Genomic DNA, 12741 nt, shown 5'->3' on the forward strand with positions numbered 1-12741 from the left:
GACCTCTGTGAACCTCAGGGTCCACATCTGTAAAATGGGGGTAATAATAATATCTACTCAGGGGTTTATTGTGAGGATTAAATGAGATAACAAGTATATAAGTAGGTTAGCCTAGGGCCCAGTCCAGAAATGTTTATAAATGTTAAGCTATTATTATCTATAATTATGTCAGCTCTATGGGAAAAAAAAAAAATCACTGCTTTAATTAGGATTCTTTAGTTTGATAGTTCCAAAAATTGCCCAGTCTAACACAAGCAAAACGTTATGTGCATTCTAACAAGTTAAACATGGGAAAACAAAGTATTCATTTATTAATTCACTTAACAAGCATCTATGGAGCATTTTGTATGTGCTCAGCAATGGGCGAGCCACTGAGGGTGCAGAGATAAAAGTAACAGTTCCCATTTGCTAGGAACTTGAAGTCCAGTGGAGCAGATCAATACATAAACTGACAAAGACAATATAGCATGTGTGCTTAATACATGTGGCTTGGCAGATCTATGCTTTGAAAACACAGAGCTCAGGAGAGAAGAGCATGTAATACCAAAAGGATTACATGCTGATTACAGTCTAACATTCTCATTCTAAAGGAATGGAAGAGGGAAGTCAGGAACACAGGAGAGATTACTGCAGGCCCTGCCTCACACCCTGCCGAGCTCCCAGCCTTAGAAACTGGCTTCTCCCCAGGCTGGGATGTCATTCTTTGGTCTTTAAGATAAATGCTGGCCTTAGACAGGAGCTTAAGGAGCTCCAGGCCAATCCTCTAACTCAGGTTTAAGCCAAGTTTGCAGTCAGGGCAGCCTTGACCATATGCCCCCATTCCGATACCTGATCTTCTGGCCTGAATTTTTAGAATCAGAAATGGGTTCTTTCTTCTTTGCACATCTTTAAAAACTCTAATATTGGCTTTGAACTCCATGCTTATGGGTGGAATCCTGCTACCTCTTAAAGACTACCAATGACCTTTCCTGCTCCCTACGGTCTGTGTTTGTTGGTTTGTTTTTGGTAATAGCTTTATTGAGATATAATTCACATAGCATACAATTCATTCACTTAAAATGTACAATTCATTAACTTTTAGCATTATTCACAGCTCTACCATCACCACAATCACCTTCAGAATATTTCATCACCCCCAAAAATCCTTTGCACCCCTTAGCTGTCACCCTGATCCTCCTATCCCTCCAGCCTCTGGCAACCACTAATCTACCTTCTGTCATTACAGATTTGCCTATTCTGGACATTTCACATAAGTGCATGCTATGGCTCAAATTATAGCCCCCTAAATTCATATGGTGAAGTCCTAACCCCCAACGTGACTGTGTATTTGGAGACGGGGCCTGAAAGAGGTAATTAAAGTTAAATAAAATCATAAGGGTGGGGACCTGATCCAACAGGACTGGTGTCCTCCTTATAAGAATAGGAAGAGACATCAGGGATGTGTGTGCAAAGAGGAAAGACCATGTGAGGGCACAGGGAGAAGACAGTAGTCTGCTAGCCAAGGAGAGAGGCCTCAGGAGAAACCAAACCTGCCAAAACCTTGATCTTGGACTTCTAGCCTCCAGAACCATGAGAAAATAAACTTCTGCTGCTTAAGCCACCCAGTCTGTGGTATTTTATTATGGCAGCCCTAGTAGATTAATGTAGTGGATTCATACAATATGTGGCCTTTGTGTCTGGCTTCTTTCACTTAGCATAATGTTTTCAAGGTTTAATCCATGCTGTAAGATGTATCAGTACTTCATTCCTTTTTTGATGACAAATAATATTCCATTGTATGAATAAACCATATTTTCTTTATTCATTTTGATGGGCATTTGGATTATTTCAACCTTTTGGCTGTTATGAATAATGCTGCTATGAACATTCATGTACAAGTTTTTGTGTGAACATGTTTTCATTTCTCTTGGGTACGTATATCTAGGAGTAAAATTTATGGGTCATATGGAAACTCTATGTATAACATTTGAGGAACTGTCAAACTCTTTTCCAAAGTGTCTATACATTTTACTTTCTCACTAGCAATGAATGAGGGTTCCAATTTCTCCATATCTTTGTTAACATTTGTTATTGTCTGTCTTTTTGACTGTAGCCATACTAGTGGGTATAAAATGGCAGTTCATTGTGGTTTTGGTTTGCACATCAGTAATAACTAATAATGTTGAGCATCTTTTCATGCGCTTATTGGCCATTTGTATATCTTTGTTGGAGAAATGTTTATTCAGATCTTTTGCCTACTTTTAATTAGCAATTAAATTTTTTTAGCAATTAATTTTCCATTTGACTTTTTATTGTTGAGTTGCAATTATCCTTTATATGTTCCGGATACAAGTGCCTTATCAGACATAAGATTTGCAAAAATGTGTCCCATTCTGTGTGTTATTTCTTCATTTTCTTGAAGGTGTCCTTTAAAGCACATAAGTTTTAATTTTGATGATGTCCAATTCATCTAATTTTTCTTTTGTTGCTTGCAGTTTTGGTGTCTTATTTAAGAAACCATTGCCAAACCTAAGGTCATGAAAATTTACTCATATGTTTTCTTCTAACAGTTTTACCACTTTAGGTCTTACATTTAGATCTTTGATCACTTTTGATTTAATTTTGTATATGGTGTGAGGTAAGGGTTCAACTTCATTCTTATGCATGTGGATAGCCAGTCATCTCAGCATTATTTGTGGAAAAGACTATTCATTTCCCCATTGAATTGTCTAAGGAATTTTAATAAAAAATCAACTAACCATAAATTTAAAAGTTTATTTCTGGACTCTCAATTCTATTCCATTGATCTATATGTCTATCTTTATGCCAGTACCATACTGTCTTGACTGTCTTGATAACTGTAGCTTTGTAGTAAATTCTGAAATTGAGAACTGTGAGTCCTCCAACTTTGTTCTTATTTTTCAGGATTGTTTTGGATATTGTGGGTCCCTTGAGGTTCTCTATGCTTTTGAAGGATCATCTCTCTCTGGTGCCTGTTGCCAGGATTTATCTGCTGGCTGAGGCATCTGAGGTTGGCCTGCAAATCTGCCAGGCTTACCATATGTGCTGGTCTCTGTATGCCTCAGTATTACTTCGTCTGCCTGAATAGACTTTTTCCAGCCCCTGGAGCTGGATCTTGTTAATCCAAGTTCTTGATGGGTACCTTGTAGGGGAGGGGATCTCATTCCAAGCCCAGCTCTCGTGGTGTTTTAAATAAGATTGATATGTTAGGTCTCATGGTTCACTATAGAATCCTAAGAATTAATTAGCTTTGATGGACAGCTTGTTAAGTGTAGTCATGTTATGGCTGTTGTTTTTAGATTATAAAAATAATATTGTCATATCCTAAAAAAAAGCAAACAGGTAAAAAATCATAACCCATTTGTTAAAATTATAGTGTAATTATCAATGATCTAATGTATTACTGTAGATAGGCTCTTTTTTCCTCTGTAGTAAGAAGTTTTTGCATGATTTTTGGAAATTAACTTGAGTTGAGAATCGCACTAGGAATTTTTTTGGTATCTATTGTTCCCCTTATGGTTTGAGAGGCCATTCACATTTTTGGAGGCATAATCAAGCAAAAACCATACTCTTGGCCTAGGAAGAGTTTGTTACATTATAAGGGTGCATTCACAGAAATATATTTACTTGGATTTATTTTGAGGTTAGGCTAAGACTTAACATGTAGTTTGTCTTTATATTGAACTCTTTCCTCTCTAAAAGCATACATGCATTTACAAATGCAGCATCTCATCCTCAGAACGATTCTTAAGACTGGCTACAGATGTTCAGTTTAAATCGATTTGGCTTCCAAGCCATCTGAATAAAACGTGCCACACCATTTACTGAAACCTGGGCTCCGACAATCCTGACGCTCATATTTTCTTCAGGATGACCAGCAAGGGGCACTAAAGCCTAGCATCTCTACCTTGTTCGCTCCCAACAACATCAGAGGTTTCAGTAAGCAAGTAATTGGGCATGAATATGGAAGCTGTGCACTTTTATAGTCAGATCAAAACACTGGTAGCAGTCTCTTTGATATTTTTCAAGGGTATTGATATTTTTTAAATGAGAAAAATTCTGATTGGGTAAAAAGACAACAAAACAATTCCAAATACAGAATCACTCTTTGCTTGCCAGCCATAATTCTCCTGTCTAGTCAATACTATTAGGTAAACCAGCAGAATCCTGTCATTGCTTCTCTATGAATTACTGTATTTTTTTCCATCCAGAGAACATAATGGCCTAGCCACATAACGAGTTCCTAAAAGGATGAACTACTTGATGTTACAGTGACAAGCAATTATTACAGAGGCCTACTGGTTGGTCTTTTTTCTTCTTCCCTTTAAATTTTGCCTGCCTATTTATTTCCATCAGCTAGTAAGGATGACTCTTTTATGGTTTCAAATAAAGGATGCAATCTACATGCTAGGCACACATTATGAATAATTCCCTGTCATAACAAGTCACGAATGTCCTTCAGAGACTGGCACGAAGTTACTGGAGCTGTTTAGTATTTGGTAATGGGCTTTTCTTTTAAATTTTAGCTTTGATCCATGCTTAATCACCTCAAGGTATTGAAACACTAAGAATGACAGCATTCAATAATTAGTTCACCAAGCTGGAAGCTAAGACCCATTATTCTTTCATTCTAAATCAAAGAAATAGTTTCTGGAAGATCTGTCCACTTATCAATATTATAGAAATGATTGCATGTAAAGTTAATTAATTCAATATTAATGTTCAATTATAGGTTAATCAATGTATAATACTTTGAGAAAAATGTATTCCTTTTTCAAGCTGGTTTTCTTTTAAGACTTAGGTTTTTTGGACCTTGTTATTTGCAGCATGTGAGAATTATATTAAAATGGATCACATAGTTCTTCACCCAGCTCATTACAGCCCTCTTCCCCTCACATACAATCCTAAGCCTCAAATGGCTGATTACTTAAGAACCCTTAAGAAGTCTTAGCTAAATGATGGGCAGTTCAGAGTATGATTTCTAATATTTTTCCCTCTGGTAGACAGAATTAGAAATTGGAGGTTGCAGAGTAAGGACTTGTAGGGGCTGAGGCAGATATTGAGAGTGAAATGAAAAAGAGCAAGAGAAAGAACAGACCGTGGATTCCATGTTCTCTGAGCAACCCCGAAGGTGTTCTGTCTTAGCTACTCGAGATGATCCTGATGCATCCAGGTGTTGTACCCTTTCCACTCCCTGGGTCTTTCTTCTCTGTGACCCGGGGAGATGGAGACAGAGGCCATACGTGCCTGGCACGGTTAAGAGCACAGACCCTGGGGTTAGTTTGCCGGTGGCACATTCTGGTGTGTGATTTTGGGCAAGTGACTTTCTTATCTAAGCCTCAGTGAATTCTTCTGTATCGTGAAGATTCACTCATTCATTTAACAAATATTTATCAAATGCCTGCTATATGCCAGGCACCGTTCTAAGGATCAAATGAGAGAATGAAGGCGAAGCACTTAGCACAGTGAAAATAAATAACGGCTATTATTATCTATTGAGAATCTCCTGTGCGCAGGCCCTAGGCCATACACTTTGGGCAATTACTTAACCTCTTTCTGCCTCAGTTTTCCTCATTCTCGAGGGGGGAATCTTGTCTCGTATGGCTTTTGTAAGGTTTAAATGAGGTGATGTATTTTAAGTACTTAGTGCCTGGCATGTAATAAATGTTATATAACTGTTTGCTATCACTACCTCAGTTTCTAAGTAGCAACCTGGAGAGGTAAGTGTTATATCATCACTTTAAGGATGAGTTTACTGAGGCTCAGGGAGGTCAAGGTCAAATGGTCGGTAAGCCTCAGATTGATAGTCTTATCTGCCTGGATCCAAAGCCTGTCTATGCTTTTCCCAAGGAAACTTGGTGCCTCCTAGAAGCACTGAGCCCCCTGCTTGCGATCACACAGACCGTTTACACGTGAACTTCCCTGTAGCTCTGAAATGCTACCCCCCCCAACCCCCGTTCCTCTGAGTCTCTCCTATCAGTGCGCCTGTGGGCAGATACACAGACGCACGCGCACACACACTAGCATCCAGAGTCTTTGCACTTAGCGTTCATTCTCAGCAGTGGCTCCTCTCCTCACAGAAACTATGCCACCAGTTATGCATTTAGCAAAGTTGCCATCCACGGCTATAGAACCTGTATACTTTTTTGCCAGGTGATAAGTAAAAAGCATAAATTTAGTTTTTCAATCTGTGAGCTTTCTCAGGGAGAAAGGTGTCTTCCTGGCTTGCTCATTCGTTCATTCAGTCATCAAAAATTCACTATTAGCCAAGCCCAGTCCTGGGTAAATTCTTAAATTTTTATTAACCACACTCTATGTTTTCTCAGTACGTAAAATATTGGATCCTAATTGTAGACCTTGTACAGATTAGTTTAAAAGGACAGAATGCAGGAAAAGACAATGTTTGTTTGTTTGCTTTTCACATGCCCAGTGCTTGTCACTGACTGTCATCAGACGATAGTTCTATCAACAACTCACAGCTTAAATAAGAAGCATATTTTCTCACTGTGTCCTTTGTATATCTTCCCCTTGGGAAACACACAGGTACAAATTATATGGAGATGCTTTAGAGCTAAATGAATCTCCCTCTGAGAATCGTGGGGGAATGTGACTGCTTTAATAAACTGCTCTTTTTAACTTGATGAAGTTGAAAATGTTGCAAATGTTCTAAAGAGCATATTATACCAAGTTAGTGATGGATTTGTGGAAAACGAAGTTCCATAGTCAGATATAGTAACTGCTTCTTTTGTAAAAAATTACAGGCCCAGGACTTCCCTGGTGGCTCAGTGGTTAAGAATCCGCCTACCAATGCAGGGGACACGGGTTCTAGCCCTGGTCCGGGAAGATCCCACGTGCCACAGAGCAACTAAGCCCATGCGCCACAACTACTGAGCCTGCGTGCCGCAACTACTGAAGCCTGTGCGCCTAGAGCCCGTGCTCCACAACAAGAGAAGCCATGGCAGGGGCTTCCCTGGTGGCGCAGTGGTTGAGAATCTGCCTGCCAATGCAGGGAACACGGGTTCGAGCCCTGGTCTGGGAAGATCCCACATGCCGCGGAGCAACTGGGCCCGTGAGCCACAGCTACTGAGCCTGCGCGTCTGGAGCCTGTGCTCTGCAACAAGAGAGGCCACGATAGTGAGAGGCCCGCGCAACGCAATGAGGAGTGGCCCCCGCTCGCCGCAACTAGAGAAAGCCCTCGCACAGAAACGAAGACCCAGCACAGCCAAAAATAAATAAATTTAAAAAAAAAAAAAAAAAAAGAGAAGCCACGGCAGTGAGAAGTCTGCGCACCGCAAGGAAGAGTAGCCCCCGCTCACCACAACTAGAGAAAGCCCGTGTGCAGCAACGAAGACCCAATGCAGCCAAAAAAAAAAAGAGAAGAAAAAAATTACAGGCCCAGTTTTCCCCTCCAAAGTACCTGACCCAAGAGGGAATAGATTTTGAGGATTTGTACCCATATGGCATGAATTCTCAAAGTTATGCCCCAAAAGAGCTATAAGTTTTGAGAATGCATTTGCTGTGTGTTGTTCACTGAGCATCCATTCTTTATTCTTTTAATAATATTTCAACTATCCCCTGCGGAAAGGTTCCTACTGGCTCTTGATTAAAACAAAACGAAACAAAACAAGACAAAAACAAACAAGAAAATTCCCTTATTGCCTTCTCCCCTAGTCTTTTGGGAACATGTGCTGTGACCATTGCTAACTGCTACCCTCACTGGACTTCTTCCTTAGGGTTTCTTTTTGGGAATGCCCTAGAAGGTAGTATTGCTTAAGAGATAAAGACTTCCACTTAGCTCCGTTATTTGGAAATATATAGAGCACTGTAAAAGGAATTTTAAATATTTCTGACTTGTATTAATTGTCACTGTTTAGAGGTTACCATGAGGTTTCTGTCAAGAATTTGAAATAAGGGGCTAACACTGAGAGTTAAATGGCAAAATCAGTATACAATGCATTAGAGATATATACAAAGTGCCTTAAAGAGAGAGACTTGTTAAAAATATTTGCCAATCACCGTGATCAGAACAGATGTTACAGTCCCAGCTTTCATCCTTTTGTTGCTGGAATGTGGCTAGGTCTAGGTTTTCCCAAGGAGGGAGGGCCCAGGATGACCAGCGTGACAGGAGTCAGGACAGCAGCCCTTTATCAACTAGGACAGAAGCATTTCCATAACTATTTCCAGATAATTAAGTATTTCCATAATTAAGTATTTCCATATTTAACAACTGGTTTGCAGAGGTGGATTTTCTAAGTGAATAGGAATCTTGCATGGGAATCTTCCAAATAAATCTTCACTTTCATACCTAATTTTTATTCATAAAGGGGTATTGTTTCTTTAAGAGGTCTCACAAACTGGTACAAGCTTTAGGCCACCGCAAAATCAGGTGCACACCAGATGACTTTAAGCCCAGTCAACGAGGTTGCATGGCAACTACGGAAGGGGTGTGGGAGGGGCTCGCTCCGGCTATGCCCACGTGGGTGCTCACCGTCCGCTGCAGTGCGTGCTCTTGATGGGACCCTTACTGGTCCCATCATCATGTCAGGTTTACCCACTTTAGGAGGTGGATTCACCAGACTATCATTATAATTATATCCTGGTGTCATTTATAATTTCTTATGATCTTTCGTCAAACCCTAATAGAATTTCTTCTATTTCATGCTTAGCAAGGAACCTTGTGATTATACCTAGCTCCTGCAGTGGCTGCCTTTGAGAGGCTGGCCACTGGATTTAAGGGTGTAGTCCCTTGGGCAGTTCTATTTCTCAGAAAAAATTAATAAACTGGCATTCTATTTTATTAGTCACTATTCTAATTACTTGGCCAAAGTGAGTCCACTTCTGAGAGACAGTCTATGCGAAGGTTTCTGAGACTGTGAAGCTAGACTTTGGAGCATGATAAATTGACTAAAATAAACATCCTGTCTCCGGGGACAGACACTCCACTGCATTGCCCTTGGCCTTCTTCCTTTACACTCAGCAGTACTTTTATTTCAGCAGAACTGTTTATTTGTCTCCCCCACTAGACTGTAAACTCCTCGGGAATAGGGGCCATCTGTATTCCAAGTAGTATAAATACATAGCACAGAATAAGAACTCAATAAATATTTGGTGAATGAGTGAATGGTGTAAGAAAAAGTGTGTGCTATTTTTTGGATACTAGTAAACTAGTAGTGATGTAAACTTTTAGCTAAATTCACAAAATCACTTTGTTTTTAACCAATTTATTTTTTCATGACAAAAGTATTCATAATGCTTTGGAGGTTGAAGATCTTTCACCTGTTTGTTGACAAGTCATATCAGATATATTATAAACCTAGCCACTGTTGATACAAAGTCATCTCTTCCTTAATTTTTTTTCACTTCCTTAATTTTTCACTTCCTTAATTTTTTTTCCCTTTATTGTTTTATGTCTACCAGATCTGCAAATATTTTGGGGAATTGGAAATAATTTTCTACTTGGCACTTAAAGCTAGTGATGAGAAGCTAGGTATAGTAAGAATAAACCAGTTCTGGGATGAATTCCTTTATTGAAGAATGTGCAAAATAACCCAGATGAATGGTATTGATGTTATTACACAATATTTTCATCACCCAGAAAAATCTACTGTTGGTTTTAAAGTGCACACACACACACACACATACACAGGTTATCCCATTACATGAAAATGTTGAGGCAGAAGTTGAGGGAAAGAAAACAATTCTAATGGAAATAGTCTTTTTAAAAAGAAGAACATTCAGAGGCAAATGAATGAACTGAATGCTGATGAGAGAAATAAAAATGAAAAGACTTCTATTTATCCACAGCTATACATTCCTGTGAGATTTTATTCTGAGTCTACTCTCTTGTCAACCCTAAAGGATATAAGTAATCTAAGAAAGAAAGAGGAGAGAGGGAGAGAAAGGGAGAGGGAGAGAGAGAGAGAGAAGTCAGAATAAAGTATGAGTGTGTGTGTGTGTGTGTGTGTGTGTGTGTGTGTGTGTATTAGGAAAAAGAAGATGCTTCACAGCTTAATTCTTGTTTTTTTTCTCAAACTTGAAAACCAAACCAAAACAGAAACTCCATCCCTCTATCACTAACATGTATTCTGAAAAAAAAAATCCTTCAGTTATTATGAACTATATTGCTGGCTCTGTAACTTGCCTTATTAAAGAACCCCAGCAGAGGAGAGGGTGTGGAGAAAAGGGAACCCTCTTGCACTGTTGGTGGGAATGTAAACTGATACAGCCACTATAGAGAACAGTATGGAGGTTCCTTAAAAAACTAAACATAGAATTACCATATGATCCAGCAATCCCACTACTGGGCATATACCCTGAGAAAACCATAATTCAAAAAGACACATGCACCCCAATGTTCATTGCAGCACTGTTTACAATAGCCAGGTCATGGAAGCAACCTAAATGCCCATCAACAGACAAATGGATAAAGGGGATGTGGTACATATATACAATGGAATATTACTCAGCCATAAAACGGAACGAAATTGGGTCATTTGTTGAGACGTGGATGGATCTAGAGACTGTCATACAGAGTGAAGTAAGTCAGAAAGAGAAAAACAAATATCGTATATTAACGCATATATGTGGAACTTAGAAAAATGGTACAGATGAACTGGTTTGCATGGCACTAATTGAGACACAGATGTAGAGAACAAACGTATGGACACCAAGGGGGGAAAGTGGCGGTGGGGTGGGGATGGTGGTGTGCTGAATTGGGCGATTGGGATTGACATGTATACACTGATGTGTATAAAATTGATGACTAATAAGAACCTGCTGTATAAAAAAAATTAAATTAAAAAAAAAAAAAGAACCCCAGCAGAGACAACATACAATGCATTTACAAGGGGGAAATTAATTACTCTAAGTGAACAATTAACATTTCCAAATCAGTTGTCGCTTCTGTTAGATTGACACTTTGTGCCTCTCAGAGGGGAGACAGGGAACTTTCTAGGCTCAAGCAGACATCATCTGGTCTTCATCTTTGTATCACTTTTCAATTGTAGTATGATCATCAATGGTACCCATGCTATAATATCAAGAACTGATTTTATTAGCAGGACCCACCACTTAATTACAGGCTACCTGGTATCACCTTAGCTTCCTTGATAGAGCTGAGTTTGGGAGAGAAGCAATCATTTGGGAGTTGTGCTTGTCTTGAGAAAGAGAAGAGTTAATGTTGTTTGTTTTCATAAGCAGAGAGGAAGTTATCAACCCTGTGGATTCTAAAATTCTAACCCTCAAGAGCTTTTAACATTTCCTCTTTAAGGCATCAAGCAGCTGTTTCTCTTGGGAGGGCTCCTGGAAGCCAACCGAGCTGAACATGGGGTAATGGAATGTGGGCTTGAAAAAGGAATGCTGAGATCCAGCTTCTAATCTCACACACACACACACACACACACACAAACACACACACACACACACACACACAGAGTCACCAGAACCTATGAGTAGCTCAACTGAAATCCTTTTTCCTTATAGCCACGCAAAGCAAGAATCCATCCTCTCCTCTGTCAAGTGGAGTGACCTTCCTCAGGTCGCCTGAGGGGTCCATGCTCACAGGAACCCTGCGGCCAGAAGCACAGCTGCGATCCCGCTGCCTCTGAAAGAGCAGGCCACCTGGAACACAGCCCCAGAAGAAGCGACAGCCACAGACCAGTAGCGGCTCCTTCTCCAGATGCTGTGGGAACGCATCAGGAGTCCTCCCTGTTACAGAAACTGGAGGCCTCTAGTTGTCCTGCTTGTTCCCTGCCATAGCTTGTCTCCTCCTGGTAGAGCTGCCATTAGCTCCCAGGAACACTGGCCCCCTCTCTGAGTGTGTTTTCACTTATATTATCATGATAACCATTAATAGTAAACAACTTCCTGCCACTGGGTGCGTTCCTCCAGCAATATCGAGTTGCGATATTCTACACGGTGCGTCTTGTTGTGGGAAATGCCATGGCTTGTGAATAAAGCTGGGCTCTCCTGCAGGGAAGGGAGACATTTTCTAGTGTCAAATGTGCAGGGAAAACATGGACTCGAGGACAGGACGCTGGAAGTGGGTGATTAGGTCTGGGCTTCCAGGAGTCTAAGCATACTTCCCTGCAGGGTAGGAGGGGATCCTGACCTTGCCACGTGGATGCAGGCCTAGAGCTGGGAAGGGAGGCCCATGGCCAAGCTCCATGTCAAGGGCATGTTATACAGCCATGTGTTATTCGATTTCTTTTGCAGGAATACCCTCTTTAAATGCTCCAGCTCAGTCTCAGAGTGTTTTGGAAAATTCAAGGAATGGTCTCAGGCCAGCAGTTGAGAGAAGAGTTTCAGGGAGGCCGTGTCCCTGAGGCTGGACTGGGGGGTCACAGGAGAGACTCCAAGTCTTTGCTGAGTCAGTCCACAGGCCTCCCATGTGGCTGAACAGCGGGCTTCCCCACATCACTTCTCATCATCCATTTCCACAGCCTTCCCAATAACCAACATGTTCATAAGCTCAACAATGGCTATCATGACTGTTTAGAGAGCTAAGAGTTCAAGTCCAGCTTTAGGGGACTTCCTTGGTGGTGCAGTGGCTAAAATTCCATGCTCCCAAATGCAGGGGGGCCCAGTTTTGGTCCCTGGTCAGGGAACAAGATCCCACACGCCACAAGTAAAGATCCCACACGCCACAACTAAGACCTGGCACAGCCAAATAAATAAATATATATTAAAAAAAAAAATCCAGCTTTAAAGCAGGATTTCAAATTTCCCGATCACATCCAAGTC

General features: G+C 40.6%; 1 long non-coding RNA gene across 1 annotated transcript in view; it reads right to left on the bottom strand.

Moving 5' to 3' along the window:
- The window catches only part of LOC118905498, a 63590-nt gene that overhangs the window by 826 nt on the left and 50023 nt on the right, over nt 1–12741 (bottom strand). The gene's annotated exons all lie outside the window — the stretch shown is intronic.

The sequence above is a fragment of the Balaenoptera musculus genome, chromosome 12 (genome assembly GCF_009873245.2).
Source record: "Balaenoptera musculus isolate JJ_BM4_2016_0621 chromosome 12, mBalMus1.pri.v3, whole genome shotgun sequence".
Taxonomy (NCBI): domain Eukaryota; kingdom Metazoa; phylum Chordata; class Mammalia; order Artiodactyla; family Balaenopteridae; genus Balaenoptera; species Balaenoptera musculus.